General features: G+C 49.2%; 1 protein-coding gene across 3 annotated transcripts in view; it reads right to left on the bottom strand.

The window, feature by feature from the left end:
* Positions 1-16,537, bottom strand: part of ST3GAL1 (ST3 beta-galactoside alpha-2,3-sialyltransferase 1) — an 89,518-nt gene that overhangs the window by 61,667 nt on the left and 11,314 nt on the right. The window contains exon 1 of one of the 3 annotated variants that reach the window (XM_087447427.1): positions 2,781-3,033. The exons of the other annotated variants lie outside the window; for them this stretch is intronic. The gene's annotated coding sequence lies outside the window, so the exon portion shown is untranslated. Of the gene's footprint in view, positions 1-2,780; positions 3,034-16,537 lie in introns of those variants that run through there. 3 annotated transcript variants of the gene reach the window in all.

Here is a 16,537-nt window from a genome sequence, read left to right as displayed (position 1 = left end):
TATAACCAGGAAGGCGGGAAGAGAAGGGCGCTCTAGGTGGAGGGCCGAGCATATGCAAGTTATATAGTCCAAGTCCTGGGACATGAAAGTTACTTCATGTAGCGTGACTGTTATTGAAGGTGATGAGAACAGAGGTTATCTCTATCCACATCTGTATCTGTATCTGTGTCCATGTTGTTATCTATAGCCATAGCCACATCTATATCAGCGCAAATGCCTGAAAATTAGCTTTTTTGATCACAATGTAGGTAACTGACATTCAGCTTTTGATTAAGTCATCTATTTCAAAGACACCCATCTCTAATAAACACACTGCTAGCTGCACAGCTAGATAGAGAGCCAGGCGGCCCCACCCATGCTGTTGCCCTTTAGAAAGCCCTGGGCGGCCTAGATAACTGACTACTTGAGTGGCCCTGTCTTCTGAAACTTCCTGTGCCCTAATTCCCATTATGTTTGAAATTCATCAATAAAGAGTGAACCAGTAAAACTCTAGACACCCCAATAAAGGCAGATCCCCAGGTCCGCACTCTCTCTACCTGTGACCTCGATGTGTGGCCCTGGTGTGCCATGTGCCCCCCAGGACCTGTGAGTAATAAACCTTGTTTTTTCAAAGTTTCGTGATGCCTGTTGCTGAGCGCGTCTTACAATCATAACAAGAACCGCAAGGGCCGGACTAACCACAATGTTGATGAGGAAACAGATTAAGAGCGGTTACGTGAGGGCCGGCCCTGTGGCTTAGCGGTTAAGTGCGTGCGCTCCGCTGCCGGCGGCCCGGGTTCGGATCCCGGGTGCGCACCGAGGCACCACTCCTCCAGCCATGCTGAGGCCGCGTCCCACATACAGCAACTAGAAGGATGTGCAGCTATGACAGACAACTATGTACTGGGGCTTCGGGGGAAAAATAAATTAAAAAAAAAAATCTAAAAAAAAAAAAAAGAGCGGTTACGTGGCCTGCCCAACGGGGCACAGTATGGAGCAGAGGCATGATTTGAACTCAGGCCATCTGTCATCAGAGTCCACATTTAATATTACTCTTAAAATGATGCTGTGATCAGCAGAAGGTGGAGCGGGGCTGGGAGAGCAGAGATAAGGCCGAGGATCTTGGGGGGCCCAGGTCACGGTGAGCTTTGTCCGTCCTGCTGCAGAATTTGAACTCTGTCCCAGGGCCATAAGGGACATGGGCACTGAAAGGAGGAAGGACACGACTGGATGCCCTTTAGGAGCAAAGGTTATTGGTAATGCCCAAATGCTTATCAGATGGGCATGACTACAATAAAAACTAGTCTTTAGAGGATGACTCAGTCTGTAGGTTGGGCTTCTAAAAGTTCATAGGAAATTTCCATACCTCTGGTAGTGTCAAGCTAGAGGGAGGCAGAAAGAGGTGCCCGCCAGACTCTGGGCCTGGCCGCAGCAGTTATCCCTGGAATGTCCATCTGTTCATGGAAGAAATGTCTTTGCTGTAGCCAGACATCCTCCTGGAGCTGCAGGGAGGGAAGCCCTGCTCCCGTCCTCACCCGTGTCACACCACAGGGTGGCCCAGCCACCAATAATAACAATGATAGCATGTCTGTAACTGGTGCAGCATCTACTGTGGGCCAGGCCCGAGGCCCAGCTTTTTGAGCCATCATCTCGTTTAATCCTCACAATCCCTTGCAGGAGGGCACTAAGATTGTCCCCTTTCTTACAGATGGGGAGTCTGAGTCGCAGAGAGTGGGAGACCTGCTCAGGCTTCAAGAGCTGGAGGGAGGCAGACACAGGTGCCTGCCAGGCTCGTCTTACTCCAGGGCCTTGAACCCTCGACAGCTTGCACCTGCCTGTGGGGTCCATCTCCCCTGGCGGGTGGGACCGACCCCATCTATCAAGAGAACAGAGCTCAGCAGGTTAAGGAAACACAGTGGCAAGTGGAGACCCATCTTGAAGCTTCTTCTGAGGGATCCAGGGCCCTCACTTCCTCCTTTCCAGCCCGGCTGTCAATCAGGGCTGGACCTCTGAGCAGTGGGAGGACATTCACTACTGGTGGCTGCCGTGGTTTCAGCTGTCAGGTGCCTGACCTTTCCAGAAGCTACTAATGATGCAAGTTATGCCTGCGAGGCCTGCTGCCGGCAACTGTGAAGAGCCTAGACTCTGAAGTCCGGAAGGGCTATGGGTCCCCTGGTCCCTTTGACAAATGAGGCACCAGGGGCAAGGAGGGGCTGGATCTGAGGGCACTGGGGACCAATGGGGGCTCCTAGAATATACGTCTGGTGTGACACGGAGGGAGAAAGTACAGGCAGAGCGAGCAGAGAGAAGAATGGCCTGTGAGCTACATGAGAGCAGAAACCATGTGCTCCCCACTCCTGTATCCCCACCATCGTGTGTGTAACAGGCACGCCTCCAATCCTATTGAACGGATGCATGAACGAACGAGCCTGTATAGCTGTCCAGGAGAGGGTACAAAGGCTGAGGGGGGTTCAAGCACTGTTAACACCCGGTTATAGTTAATACTTGGTCTTATTTCTGTGTATTCCACCTTCACACCTAGTAATCAAAGCATTTCAACGTGCTGGTAAGAACTCTTTGTGTGGATCAAACACACATGATTCCATTCTACAGATGTATTTTAGCCATTCTCCGATCTTGGCCCCTCGGGGTGTTTCCAGGCTATGGCTGTGAGAGAATTAGGCAGCAAGGATCATGGAGAGGCAGTACAGCAGGTGCACTGGGCTCCACAAGTAGACTACGCCCCTTGAAAGCCCAGGCCCTCCACTTATTAGCTGTGCATCTGTGGGTAAGTTACTTACCCACTCTGTGCCTTGGTTCCATCAGCAGTAAAATGGGGAGAATGACAGCACCAGCTCCCAGGTGGCTGTGGGGTTTAAAGCTGTCAGCATTTGGGGCTGTCGGAAGGGTGCATGACTTGCAGTCAGCCCCACATAAGTGCCAGCGGACACCCCACCAGCACGTATATTCCTGAAGTTCAGGTGACTGTAGAATGCAGTCCCGGAAGTGGGGTGGATCCTAGGTCAGCCTGCAGAATTATAAGGAAAGTGCCTTTGACAACCTCAGCAGCACTAAGAAGGAAAAGGTCTTTAGCCCTCACTAATTAGCCCAAGAACAAGGACTCAGAGGACCCATGAGGTAAGTCCACCGTACTGTGGACACCAGAATTCCCACTGCCGGCCTCTCTGCCGAGTGTCTGCCCCGCCTCCTGCAGTAAATGAACCCTCCAGCTCCCCATGAGAGAAGGCATTCCCACCTGCCCCGCAGCACGAAACCCCGGGGAGGCCTGGCCACAGCATGGAAACTTCCGCTCCAAGGCCCCTCAGTAGCACCCCACTTATATAGGGCTTGTGTTTTAAATTCATAACCTTGCATTATTTTTTCTTGAAGAGAATTTCCAAATTGTACTAGTTTCAGGCCTCCCAGAATTCGGAACCACATCTTTGCATACCACTGATTTGTTAATATGTCTGTTTTTCCCATGAAATTACTAACATCTTGAGGATATGGCTCTTGTCTTATTCTGTTTTACCTCCATCGCTCGGCACAGTGCCAGGGGGTGTTTGCTGAATGAATGAACGGATGGATGAATGAATGAATGGATGAGAAGGAAGGAAAAACACACTGTATTGAAATCTGTCTCTCTGTTAATTTCACTCACTCCGCTTGGATTCTCTCCTTAAAATCGCCCAGTACAGGTCAATCCTTTTTCCACCTGACAGCCTGTCTGATATTCAAAAACAGCTCCCCCAAGTCTCCTTACTTCCAGGTTAACAATCCTGGTGCTGTAACTGTTGCTCTTTTCTTAAAGGTTATCAACACCAGAAATTCCTGCAGCTTTTCTCCGCTGCCCATTTTAATTTCTAATGACTGCCAGAATGTCCTCTTCTCTAGTCACAATGCCTTGGCCTCGAGGCTGCCTCTGGGCCAGCTGATGACATTTATTTTTTTGGAGGAAGAGTGTGCATGCACGTGACTCTTCAAGCCTGAAAGGATGCCCTGCAGAAAACAGGCGTGGGTCTGGGGGGTGGGGGGCGGCGGACAGACCACAGCCCCCGGAGGAGTAGATGAGTCCCCTGCCGGTCCTTTGATCACCAGCCCCTGCTCTTCCTCACCCCTCACTGTTGGTTCTCTCCTATCAGCCGTGTGATTTGGTTCCATAAACATCTCCTCCTCAGAGTGACCCTCTGGGACCACCACACCTCCACTGTGATCTCCCCCTGGGTCCCTTGCCTGCCCCTGACCCTGCCACTCATATATATACTTTTTCCTGCTTACCATCAATCTTTTCCCCTTCCCCATTCTTTGCTAGGATGCAAACTCCCCAGGTCTTTGTCTGCCTAGAACAGTGCCTGGCACACAGAAAGAGCTCAGAAATATTCGCTGATGCATGAATGATACTAGCATTGATCAAGTGCACATTCTGCATAAATTCTGCTGGGAGCTGGGGATACAAATGTGTTTAGGTCAAGGCCTTTGCGCTTAAGTAGCTCGCCTGGGAAAACCCCACTGCAAGAGAGGAAATCCCCCTCCCCAGAGAGGCCCAGTTCTGTAATCGCACCCTCAGCCTGGTCAAGGTCTTTGCAAGCACAGGAGAGCAGCCATGCACCCACACGGAAACACGCATGCACACCCGAATCCCACACGGATGCACCTTCCCACGCTGCCACACACATGTCTGCACCCCGTTACATGTGACGTGACTCCACCTGAGAGATGCAGACCACAAACACGGTACACGGGGAGTGAAGGAAGTGGGCGTCCACCAGCATGCTATGGCTTTCCTGCTGCTGTGAACGCCAGAGGCCTCCGGTCCCCGGGGGACAAACATTTCCCCCACTTTTTGCTCTGGTTTCCTTCTGGGACAGTGGCACCTCCCAGGGCCATGTGATCAAACGCCAACAGGCAAACAGGCACTCACTGTAAGCTCGCCACGTTTACCAGCTGCATAACTTTGCACAAGTTAATTAGCTTCTCAAAACCTTGTTTCCTCATCTGTACTTGGGCCACTGGGTTGTTGTGAGTAGTAACAGCAAGGAAAGGATCTGGAACAGGCTTGATCCACAGTTTGATAAATGTGGTGGTCGGTGGTATCGACAGCGGGGGTGGGGTGACTGTCAGCATCATTAAGACAGACGTGAATTTCCAGAATGTTCTAGCATCATCAGGGTACACGCATGGTGGTTTTCCTATATAGATAGGTTGATTTAGAAATGATCTAGATGTGTATATGTATGTCTGAACGCATATATATGATGTGTATGGATGTATATGTGGATGTGAATACATATGTCTATAAATACAGATGTGTGTATACATGTGTGTTTGTGTGTACATGTGTACACACACACTTTCTCATTTCTGAGCTCTGTCTGCTCAGAGGGCCTAGAAGCAATGCTACCCCAGTTGCAATAGACATACCTAGTGACCAGATGGTATTTCTAAATACCATTGTCCACTGAAAGGAGCCAGGGCTCCCTGATAAAATGCTGATTCTGTGGCCAGGGTAGGGAAAGCACAAGATGAGGCTAGAATGTCTTGTGCCAACAACTAAGAAAGTGCTCAAAAAACGATGGGGAAAATGTTAAAAAGACAAGAGCCAGCCACACCCACTGGGTAAATTTGGGCTAACTTAAATTTCAAAAAAACTAATGATCACAAAGGATTAAAACCTATTAAACAAAGCTAAAATCCACGACTCCACACTCATAAAGGAAGGAAGGAGAGGGAGAAGGAAGGATGAAAAGAGGAGGGAAAGTTCATCTTTACAGTGGAAAACCAACTAATACATGGAAAAGAAAGGATGAGATTAGAAAAATCGCCATTTGGCAACCATGATAATAAACTGATTCCGGCAAGAATCATCAATAGATGCTAAAGCTAGTGGGTGATAGATTAAAGAGTAATAGGATACTTACACAGTCTCAGAGCATCTCCCCATAAGATTCTTACTAATCACAAAGGTGAAATGATGACTTCACATGGAGACGCCCGGCAGAGACCACCTTAACCAAGTGATAAAGCCAACGTCTCTAGTAATGGGACAGACTAGCCTCCTGATATGCGGCACCGAGAAGGATACAACCTCAGTCCTGTGGTGGGCCTGGTAAAAGCATAAAATCTGAATCTATTCATAGGAAACATCGGACAGACATAAACCAAGGGACAGTTTGAAAAATAATTGGCTTGAATGTGTCAAAAAGGTTAACGTCATGAAATACAAGACAAAGAAAGTTTTCCAAGAAAGACACATGCCACCCGGATTTTCTTTTCTATGAAGGACTTTATTGGAGGCAATCAGTGAAATCTAAATAAGGTCTGAAGATTAGATACTGGCAGCAAATCAACATTAAGTTTCTGACTTAGTCGCATTGTGGTTATAAGAATTATGTGATTTCAGGAAAAAGAGTAAAGAAGAAAAGATAAAACGAATACAGTAAAATGTGTTATAACAATATAGTATAGAATACAGTAAAAAGTGTTAACTTGAGGAACCTAGGTGAAGGGTATCCAGGATTTTTTGGCTATTCTTGCAGCTTATTTGTAAATTTGCAATTATATCAAAATAAAATAATTGAAAAAATATTTTTAATTGAAATGAATGCTCGGGGTTCACATGCCTGACAAAAAGTGAATATAGTGCTTAGCACAATGGTTGGAACATGAAACATGCCTAATAATTTAAAGCTATAATAATAATAAGATCCTTATTAATTATTACTATTATCATTAGCAGAATAGTGCATCTGGCACATAATAAGGTTGAAATGGATAAAAAATATTACCACTGTCTTGACCATCATCATCACTATCATCATTGTTGATGTGCTTGGAACTAAGAACTAAAAAATTAATTCCTTTATTATTGTTACTTCTAATCACTTAATGTCTGCACTGAACTCCATTGTTTGAAGGTCTGTTACGGAAACACCTGTTTCAAACGCTTCCACACTCATCTGCAATGGTAAGGAGCCTGAAGGCCAATCAAGAGAAGAAAGGCAGGGGCCATTTTCAGATCTAGATGTACAGGATACATATCAGTTGGATCTTTTTTCATCAGCTGAATCTCTGCTTTGTTCTTGCTAGTTCCTGGGCAGCCCAAGGTTGAGAAAGCCTAGCTCCTAAACACGCAACCTGGGCCTTTGCCCAGACCTCTTGGCCACCTGGAGTCTCCTCTCTGTTCTCTCTGGGGACCCATCCATGAAAACTGTGCATCTTAGTGATGGGCTCTGCTTATTCTGCACTGCACACTAGCTTATTCAACAAGGGGGACCTCCTACTATGCCCCCACTCCTGTCCCATCCAAGATGGCGGAACTGTTGCCAAGTCCAAGGGTCTCCCATGGGTCTGCTGTACAGACCTGGCTGTGCTCAGCCCAGCCCTGAGATGTGATAAGGTCCCAGCCATCATTACTTTGTTCAACATGTTCTTTGAAAGTAAACCCACAACCTCTTCCCTGTTATCTTCTGTCTCCATCATTCCTCATTCTTCCAAGACTCACAGACGCCAGATCTTGAACCCATTTTCTTCCTCTCCTTGTTTCTTACCTCCCTTGCCCCTATCTTCAGCTCATGGCGACACCGTGGCCATTGCCTCTTCCCCTTTACAGGAAGGCGCCACACTGTGTCTGACCTGCCTGTGACCATAGAAAGGCTCTATCTATATCTACTATCTGTATGTATAACAATAATAAATCCCAAGGCTCAAGCGGCTTAGCTTCTACACGGACTCATATACAGAGACCATGGGTCAGCTGCTCAAAGAAATTTTAAAAGTAATTCCATTCTTAGATAGATAGATAGATAGATATCCTCACCAATAATCATATAGAAGAAATACACACACACACACAGTCAGAGCAACCTTCCTTCTTCCACGATGGTTGCAATTATGCCCAAGCTGCCTTGGAGATTGGCAGAGTGAAGACAGACATCCCAGGGTGATCAGTTTCCCCAAGCCAACTTTCTGCCATGATGGAAATGTTCTCAAGCTGTGCTGTCCAAAATGGCAGCCACGAGCCACACGGGGCTACTGTGCACTTGCAAAGTGGTGAGTGTGACTGAGGACTGAATTTTTCTTTTTTTTTTAATTTTCATTAATTAAAATTTAAATAGCCACATATGGAGTGTCTCCATGTGGACAGCTCAGCTCTAGACCAAGGACTTGCACACTTTTTCTATTCAGGACCGGACTGTAAATAGTTTAGGCTTGTCGGCCACACGGTCTCTGTCGCAATCGTTGCTGTGGTGTGGCAGCACCATCAACATATCTGAACAAATGAGAGTGGCTGGGTGCCAATAAAACTTTATTTACAAAATACGGCCAGATCAGACTCGTGCTGTTGGCGATAGTTTGCTAACGCTCACTGTAGGACACACCAAGAGTGTCATTCCAGGCCTTCTTCGGGAAGGCAGGCACTTGTCATAGAAGGATGTTCCCAGTCCAGGTTTTTACTTACCAGTTTTCATGAGAGCTTGGAAGGCTTTCCTTTTAAGAAAAAGAGAGGTTGATTGATAGTCTAAAGGCCTGCATTTTTCCCAGAGAGAGAAAGTATTCCCTCCTTGGGGACTATCCTGGATGAGCAGGCTAAGTTACAAGGAGACCAAGAAACCGGGTAACATCTCCCCGCCCACCCCCAATGGACTCCATGGAAGAAACTGGAAAAGACAACCCTTCTCACTGGTTTGGGGGAGAGGTTAGTCTGTCATTGACCCCAGTAGTCTGAGGGAGTGTCTATCTCTGGTCCTCAAATGGAACTGTCCTGGCCATGAAGCTCAAACGATCTGCTCACCACAGCCCCTGGAGATGCTCGTGACTTCTACTGCATTTCCAGGTCAGAAAGGTTGAGTCTGAAAACAGTCCCCACTGGAAGCAAAGAGGAGAAAAGCTGAAGTCCATTCTGACATTTAGTTCATCTGCTGCCTTTTGAAGATGACTCACGATAATTAAAAGGCATTCGCCCATTTCTCCACTCCCTCATCCCATGGTTTATACATCAAATCTTTTTGAAATCAACACCTTTTCTCTTCCATGAAAGAGCCAAGTACCAGAGACAGAAAGGGGAGTAAATCACAGTTCATGCCCTCAGGGAGCTCAGCCTGGTGGAGAAAACAGACAAATAGACAATTCAGAGCAATGTGATATGGGACATAAACGATATTTGGGAGACCTGAGAAAGAAATGACCAACTTAGCTTGAAAGAAGAATTTGAAGGGGAGATGGTATTTTTAGCTGCTCCTTCATCAAAGGACAAATAAGATGCTGTTCGGCAAAAAGAAAAGGCTTGGGGACAGCGTCTCTAAGGACGAGAGTCAAGAAGGATGTAGGATGTGAAAGGGAAAGTGTGAGCTCAGGGTTGGGATGAACCAGGCTGAGACCAGACCGGGAAGGGCTTTTGAAGACCTCATCTGAGAATAATAACAGAGACTCTCCGTTGAGTTCTGATAGTGTCCCGAGCACTGAGAGATGTGCAGACCGTGGATCCTCTCACGAAATCCCTGAGGTGGCCACACTGATTATTCCCGTACTATGGATAGGCAGCCGAAGCTCGGAGAGCTTACACAAGCAAAGCTGTCCAGCGTGACAAAGCCAGTAAGTGGCAGAGAAGAGACCACAACACCCCCATTCTGTCTGCTCCAAAGTCTTCATCTTAGCCACTGGGACAGATGATTGCAGAAACGGACCCCAATTTGCTCCCGCCACCTTGTGCACACACCCCTTGGCAGGGTGGCTTTGCTTCCTCTCCCAAAATGAGGTGGACTTGATTTCTCCACCCTTTGTATCTGAACTTGGCCATGTGAATTTGCTTTGGCCAATGGGCCAAAAACAAATAAAGGCTTAAAAGTGTTTATGCTCAGAACTTCCCCTTTCTTGCTCCTAGGAATCATTCTGCTACCATGTTAACACGCCTGAGTGAGCCCCCTGGAGGATGATGAGAAACAAGAAGGGAGAGGCCCAAGGCATCCCAGCCCTCCCATCTGAGCACCCACAGTTGCAGGTGAAGCCCCAGCCAAGCTGCCCAGACCAAAAGAAATGCCCAGTCAACCCAGAGAATCAGGAGAAATAACAAACGTTTGTTGTTTAGGGCACTAAGGTTTGGGGCTGTTTGTTACACAGAGAAAGCTAACTGATACAACCCCCAAGTTATCTTCACACTGTTGGCACTGCTACAGCACAATAAACTGGCATGTTAGAAAGAAAGTTTAGCCCATATTGGTGACTGTCAAGAGATGATGAGGGCCAGAGCTAAGTCAGGGCTGTGGGCAAAAGGAGAAATAGAAGATTCCAGAGCTATTTCAGATGTAAAGTCAACAGGATTTAGTGACAGACTGACCCTAGATTTGTCTAAAAGCATCTGGTGTTGACTATAAACAGATTCTATTTGGAGCTCGCTGATGGGGGCGGGATGTTTACGAGAAAGATACACAAAGTGGTCAGAGCCAGAGCAGTCAGGGCTCAGGGTCCCAGGGAATGGAGAGCTAGGGGAATGAAATGCTTTCTTTTCAGCCCCTGTTTGAAAGGAGAATTAAGGTGGGGTGCTCACTGCCCCCACATCCTAACCTGGCTTGACACTGTCACCTCCTCTAATGCCAACCCCCACGCTTAGCAGCAGCCAGAGGGATCCTCGTAAATTGTAACTCACACCTTCCCCCTCCCATCACTGGCTCACACCACCCCTTCCCCTCTGTACTGTCTCCTCACCCTTTAGATTTCAGTATTAATGGCATTTCCTAGGGACATCTTTGCTGATCACCCAGACAAGGCCAGGCACTGCCACTATATGTCCCCAGCACTCCCTGAGCTTCTACAGAGCGACTGTCACTAGCCCAATAACTCCGTAGGGGCAGGGGTGTGCCTGTCCCACACTACTCTGCCATCACCCCCCAGCACACCGCTTGCCACACGGGAGAAAGTCAATCACTATTTCCTGGATGACAGAATGAACAAAACGATTCATGGGTCACACTTCTAAGATGTTTTCTTTGACACACCCCCTTCCACACCCCAAGCTGGGTTGGGGACCTTACCTGGGGCACCTATAGTTTCCTGTGCTTAGCTTTATTCATTTATTCCTCCAGACTTCCATTTAGCAAGAATCTACTAAACACCAGGCATCCCCTCAAACCTACTGTCTGTTGTTCTCAGTTGTCAGAGCCCCTTTGGGGTTGGGGAAGGGGGCAGTGTTTCCCTTATTACTAGACTTCCCCACCCCCATTGGCCAGTGTTGGGTATAGGGGAAACTCAACGGTGACTGCTGAATGAATGAACGAATGAATGAAGGAGCAGAGGAATCTCTGAGTATCAGTTGGGATGTGGCTGATTTACAACTTAGCAGTAGCCTGTAACTGAGTGTTATGGATGTTACATCTTACTAAATAATTGATAATCACCATAATATGAAAGCCGGCACGTACCTATGCACATGTGGGGAGACAGACTGTAATTGTTCTGGACCATGAGCCATAAGGGGGAAATCTATGAACTAAATTAACCATGGAGCGCTGCTCTCACCTGAGCCTCAGGTCTCCGACTCCACAGCCTGCACCCGTGGCCACCTGTGACCTTCCGTTAACGCCTGAGTCACCTTGGAGCAAAGCGTAACCCGGAAGCAGTTCTTTTGTTGGCCTCCAGTTGGCTTTTGAAAAATATTGGCAATTGCATTGGATTCCAAACCCCAACTGGCCAACTTTTAAAGACCAGACTGTGTCCCAAGTGTCCCCCACACTCCTCCGGCCTCAGTTTCTCACTCTTCTAACCCGGCACTGGGCGCTAACCATGCAGAAAGGGAACTTTCCCACCACCTTACCCGCCAGCCCCGGGGAGCAGCCTAATGAGCCACTTGGACTACCCGGGCCTTTTGTTTCTGGACATGGGCCCTGAAAACCTTTTCTAAAGGCCATGTCACGGCTCTCCTCCCTGTGCCCTGCCGTCCTGCCTCTTCTTACCTTCCTCCCCTCTCCCCAACGTTTCCACAATTGCTTCCAATTCAGAACAACTAAACTCTTAAAAATGTGCAAAGTGTGTTCACACACACAGGTTCTACATGGAAGATGAGTCAGACATAATCCCCATTTTTGAGGAGGCCCAGAAAAGCTCATGAGACTCTCTAAGATCACAAACGAGAAAATCGAGGCCCAGAGAGGTGGGCCCCCGGGTCACGGCTGGAGAGCAAAGCCATGGGAGCGTGGGCCGCGGGCTTCTGACTCGGCTCAGTGCTGTTCCCACTACCCCACTGACTCACTCTCACCCCACCCAGCCCAGCCACCCTTAATTTCTACCCACCCAACTAGCAGCTGCCAGGGACCAACCCAGGCCCTCAGCAGAAAACTGCTTGGCTTAAACCAGGAGGCTCGGAGGCAAGAAAAATATCCATCAACTCTAGCTGGTGCTCAGAAGATTAGGGCAAAATCCAGTCAAACAAACCATGGTTATGTTCCAGATCCATCTCCTGTTCTGGATCCACAAGTCGTTCCTTCTTTGCCCTTATTAGTGTGTCCACCATTCGCAGTCCCGTCATGTCATCTGAAGTTCCTCTCTACTGTGCAATATCATACAACACGTCTCATACGAGATTTTATTCTCCAATTTCGTTTCTTCTAAAGGTAGAGCAGGGGCCTAGTAGCAAAGCTCCACATCACTCCTGGAGGAAAGCAGCCAGTTTGCTTAATAAATCATAGCTTTTCTTCTCCAAGCGAAAAATGATCATCTGAATAATTGTTAACACTGGACCTGGCTGAATAATACTGCTGCACTTTTAAATGACGGGAATTTTTTCTCGGAGGCCTGTGGTCATGTCATGTTCCAAAACATCGTGGCCTGCTGCTGAGTGTGCCAACCAGGGGAGGTCAGGCAAGCCCGGCTGTGTGATTTCAGAAAAACAGCCTTTCTCTGAGTCTTACTCATCGGTAAAATGGAAACTTTCCCTGCTTCAACTACTTTGCAGAGTTGAACTGGAAAACAAGTGAATAAAAACAACATGAGATCATTTTAAAAAGAATAATAAATTAAAACTTGTCATAGTAATAGCAGCAGATACTATTTTTTAAGTGCTTACTAGCACTTTGCTAAACTCCGCCATTTGTGCTCAAAATCTCAGCTAATCCTCGCAACGGTCCTATGATGCACGGACTATTATTTGCATCATTTTGCAGATGAGGAAAGAGAGGCTTGAAGAGATGAAGTAACTTGTGCTAGGTCATAGTAAAGACAGGAACCTAAATGATAAACTAATTCCTAGCTGGACTCTATGTAAGGTCAGGACTAGCGCAATTCCCTTCCCGTCAGGGTTTACTGAGCCTCTCGTGCACTCTGCCCTGGCAGCGACAACAGTACACTCATGGGCTCTGCCCACAAGGAGCCCGCTGTGTGGGGAGGGGACAGAGCACACAGCAGGGAACCACGCCACTCTATACCCAGGGGGAGATGGTAAATGTGCAAGGGGGTGGTTTCTTAATCTGAATTCCCGTCCAGAGTGCGAGGATCATGGAGAAGGAGATCAAGACTGAGACTATCAGGCCAGATCACAAACGAGGACAGGTGACCCGGAAGTAGGTAGGTGCAAGGGCAGATATAGAAGCTGACCTAGAAAAGCCTGCGGGAAAGTGCTGGAATGCCCAGAGCAGGGCTGCTGGCCGGGCATCGTGATGATGGCGGGGCGCAGGGGCAGAATTTCTGGGTGTGGGACCCAGGGATGCCAGGGCTGATGCTGAGGGTGGAAGGAGCAGCTGGGACGGCCCCTTTGGGAGGGTGTTGCCCATCCTCCCCCACCCCCGGTGGCCCAGTTGGTATGAAAACGAAACGGAACTCAACTCTGGCAGGAAGCCTGTGTGCTCATTAGGCCGCGACAGCTGGTCTCCAGTGCACACCCTCCCTCTCTCAAAAGGATTCCACAGATGGGAGTCCTCGGAATGAGTGGATTTCTGAATTCGAAGGCTAAATGCTGGGGTCTGGCTTCTTGGCCTGGGGAGATATTATTATTAACAATAACCACCACGGACAGTAACGACACGCAAGCCAGCAATGCACTAAGCGTTTCACGCCATGATTCTGTTCAATCTTCACAGCAGTCCTCTGAGGGTGGTAGTCTCACCCCCATTTCACAGATGTGGAAACTGAGGCTCTGAAAGAGTGTGCAAGGCCCCACAGTTGGAAATGGCAGAGGTGCGAATCAACGCCATGGCCATCTTGAACACGAGACTTTCTCATCACCATTCAGCCTGGCTGGACTCTAGATGGTCATCTCTCCACCTCAAACCCCATGGGTCCGTGGTGGGAGGGACAGCATGGCTTGCTGGTCTGTACCTCTACTGCTGGGCTCCCTGTCGTCATCAATGGCTCCCCAGTGCTCTCAGCGACCAGGCTGGAAATCCCCAAGTGGCTTTCTGTTTCTCGTTTCTCAGCCCCCGAGTTATGATCAGCTCTCAAACCTCAGAGAGATGAAGTCACCAGTTCTTCTGACACTGGTGCAAATACTCCACACATGGCTCACAGTAATGCCCATGTGGACTACCTGTGGGATGGCCAGGCCTCTCCCTCCCAGCCCCACAAACCTCGGCCAGCAGTCTTCCTAAAACGTAGGTCTGACTACCTCTCTTTCTGCACGTGAGAAAAGAAGCCTCGATTGCAGCCTCATTCCTGAAAGACTGCAGGTCATTTATCCAATCACGTGACAGCAGAGGTGCCCAGCTGGCTCTGGGGTTTCTCCAGGGGGTCCCTGCTCACTGGCTCTCTCCCCCATCACTGCTGCTATAGCAAGTCCCACCCCTCATCCAGCTGGATGACCCCTCTGTTCTCTGAGGCTTTCCTCCACCCTCTCCTGTTTCATTTATCTCAAATCCCAGCTGGAAAGATAGGTGGTGTCATCCCAGAGCACAAGAGGGGAAACTGAGGCTCGGGCATGGAAGTCACTTGCCCAGACCCCACAGCTAACGAACGGCGGGCCCATGCTCTGCCCCTGACCTTGCTGCCCCCTCCACCCCCGTGGCCTCCAGACAGAAGGTGCCCCCTCGGCCCTCCTTGTCAGGGAAACTGCAAGTGTCTTGGGAGGAGGGAGATGCCGGCAGGCGGGGCAGCTCCCCTGGGCCCGCCGGGCGCTGTCTCTGTGTCTGCCCCGACTGTGCTCCTTGTGAGATGCGCACGTGTTTATTTTCTAGGCAAGCACAGCCTGATGAAGGAGGCAGAACTGCGTGCTCTTGAACAAGATGCGTGGACAAGGGGAAAGACGGAAAGAAGGGAGGGAAGGAAGGAGGGAGAGAAAACTTCTACTGACCATGGAAAGCTTGGGCGAGAGGACACGGCTGGCGCCAGGCAAAGTCTGTGGTGGTGACTGTGACCCGAATGGCACCTTTAACTGTCCCATTTATAGCCCTTTGATATACGGTTTGGTGAAGGGGCAACTTTGTTCTTTTGGCCTCTTATCTAGCTCTTGGAACAAAGAAACACTGGCTGAGGAGCCGTTGGAGGGTGACGTGGTGATGTCATGGGAGGGGGTGCACAACGGCCTCCCAACTCGACTGCTCCCAACGTGGGGGCCTTAGGTCAAGTGGCCCACTTCAGTGAGCCTCAGTCTTCTCAACTGTCAAAACACCCATCACAATGAGGACTGCACAGCCCTGTGTAGAAGGTTAAACGGGTCCAGGACGTGGTATTTCCTGGGCAGAAACTCAGGAAGGATAAGAGGGCAGACAGACGCCAGAACTCACAGAAACCAACCCAGACTCACTCAGAGGGAGGTCTGCAGGGGACCGCGTGCGGGGTGGTCTGGGAGCCTGTGGTGTAAACACGATGGGACTCCGCTAGACCAGACGGGCTGGGGGCAGCAGGTCAGATGGGAGACCCGGCACCCCGGGTCTGTGCCTCCTGCCGGCTCTGGCGTGCACGAGGGCACGGGAGGCTCATCTCTGGGGCACCATGAGCTGCCCAAATCAGGCAGGGAACCCAGCGGTGACGTGGGCCATGGCAGACTTAAATGCGGGGCTGGCTTCTGGCCCCGGCTCTGCCTGCTAACGGGCTGAGGAACTGCACAGGTCAGGCCCTTGTCTGAGCTTCCCCTTAGCCGTGAGATAAGGAGCAGGGAACATCTACAATCTCATGTCCAAAGTCTCAGCTGTGATCCCCCTGCCTCTGGTGTCCAAGGGCCACACCACACTTCGTAAGCCCAGACAACTTCCCCAGCCTTAAATTCAGACAGCTCTGGAGAACCTATCCCACCACCTCCTCCAGAAAGCCCTCCACGGTTGGAACACACATATGAGGAAGAGCTTTCTAATCCACAGAGGTGGACAGAGGTCAAAGGGCCACTGTGTGGGGCTCAGATCTGACCATCACCGGCCACATTCAAGCAGATGCAGGATAATCACACGGTGGAGTTGAAGGGAGGAATCTTAATTCCTGGGAGGCTGAGCTAGAGGGTTTCTAAACTCGGATGATGATGATCACAGGATGTACTTAGCAAGCACTTCTAGAGTGGGCAGTCTGCAGGGCACTGTTCTAAACATTTTCCAAGTATTAACTCATTTAGTGCTCATTTAGTACCTACCAGGAGGTAGGCACTATTATT

This window comes from Ceratotherium simum, chromosome 23 (genome assembly GCF_057802395.1).
Source record: "Ceratotherium simum simum isolate JZ-2026a chromosome 23, ASM5780239v1, whole genome shotgun sequence".
Taxonomy (NCBI): domain Eukaryota; kingdom Metazoa; phylum Chordata; class Mammalia; order Perissodactyla; family Rhinocerotidae; genus Ceratotherium; species Ceratotherium simum.
Note: the sequence above shows the minus strand (reverse complement) of the source record. Positions and strands in the feature narration are given on the sequence as shown.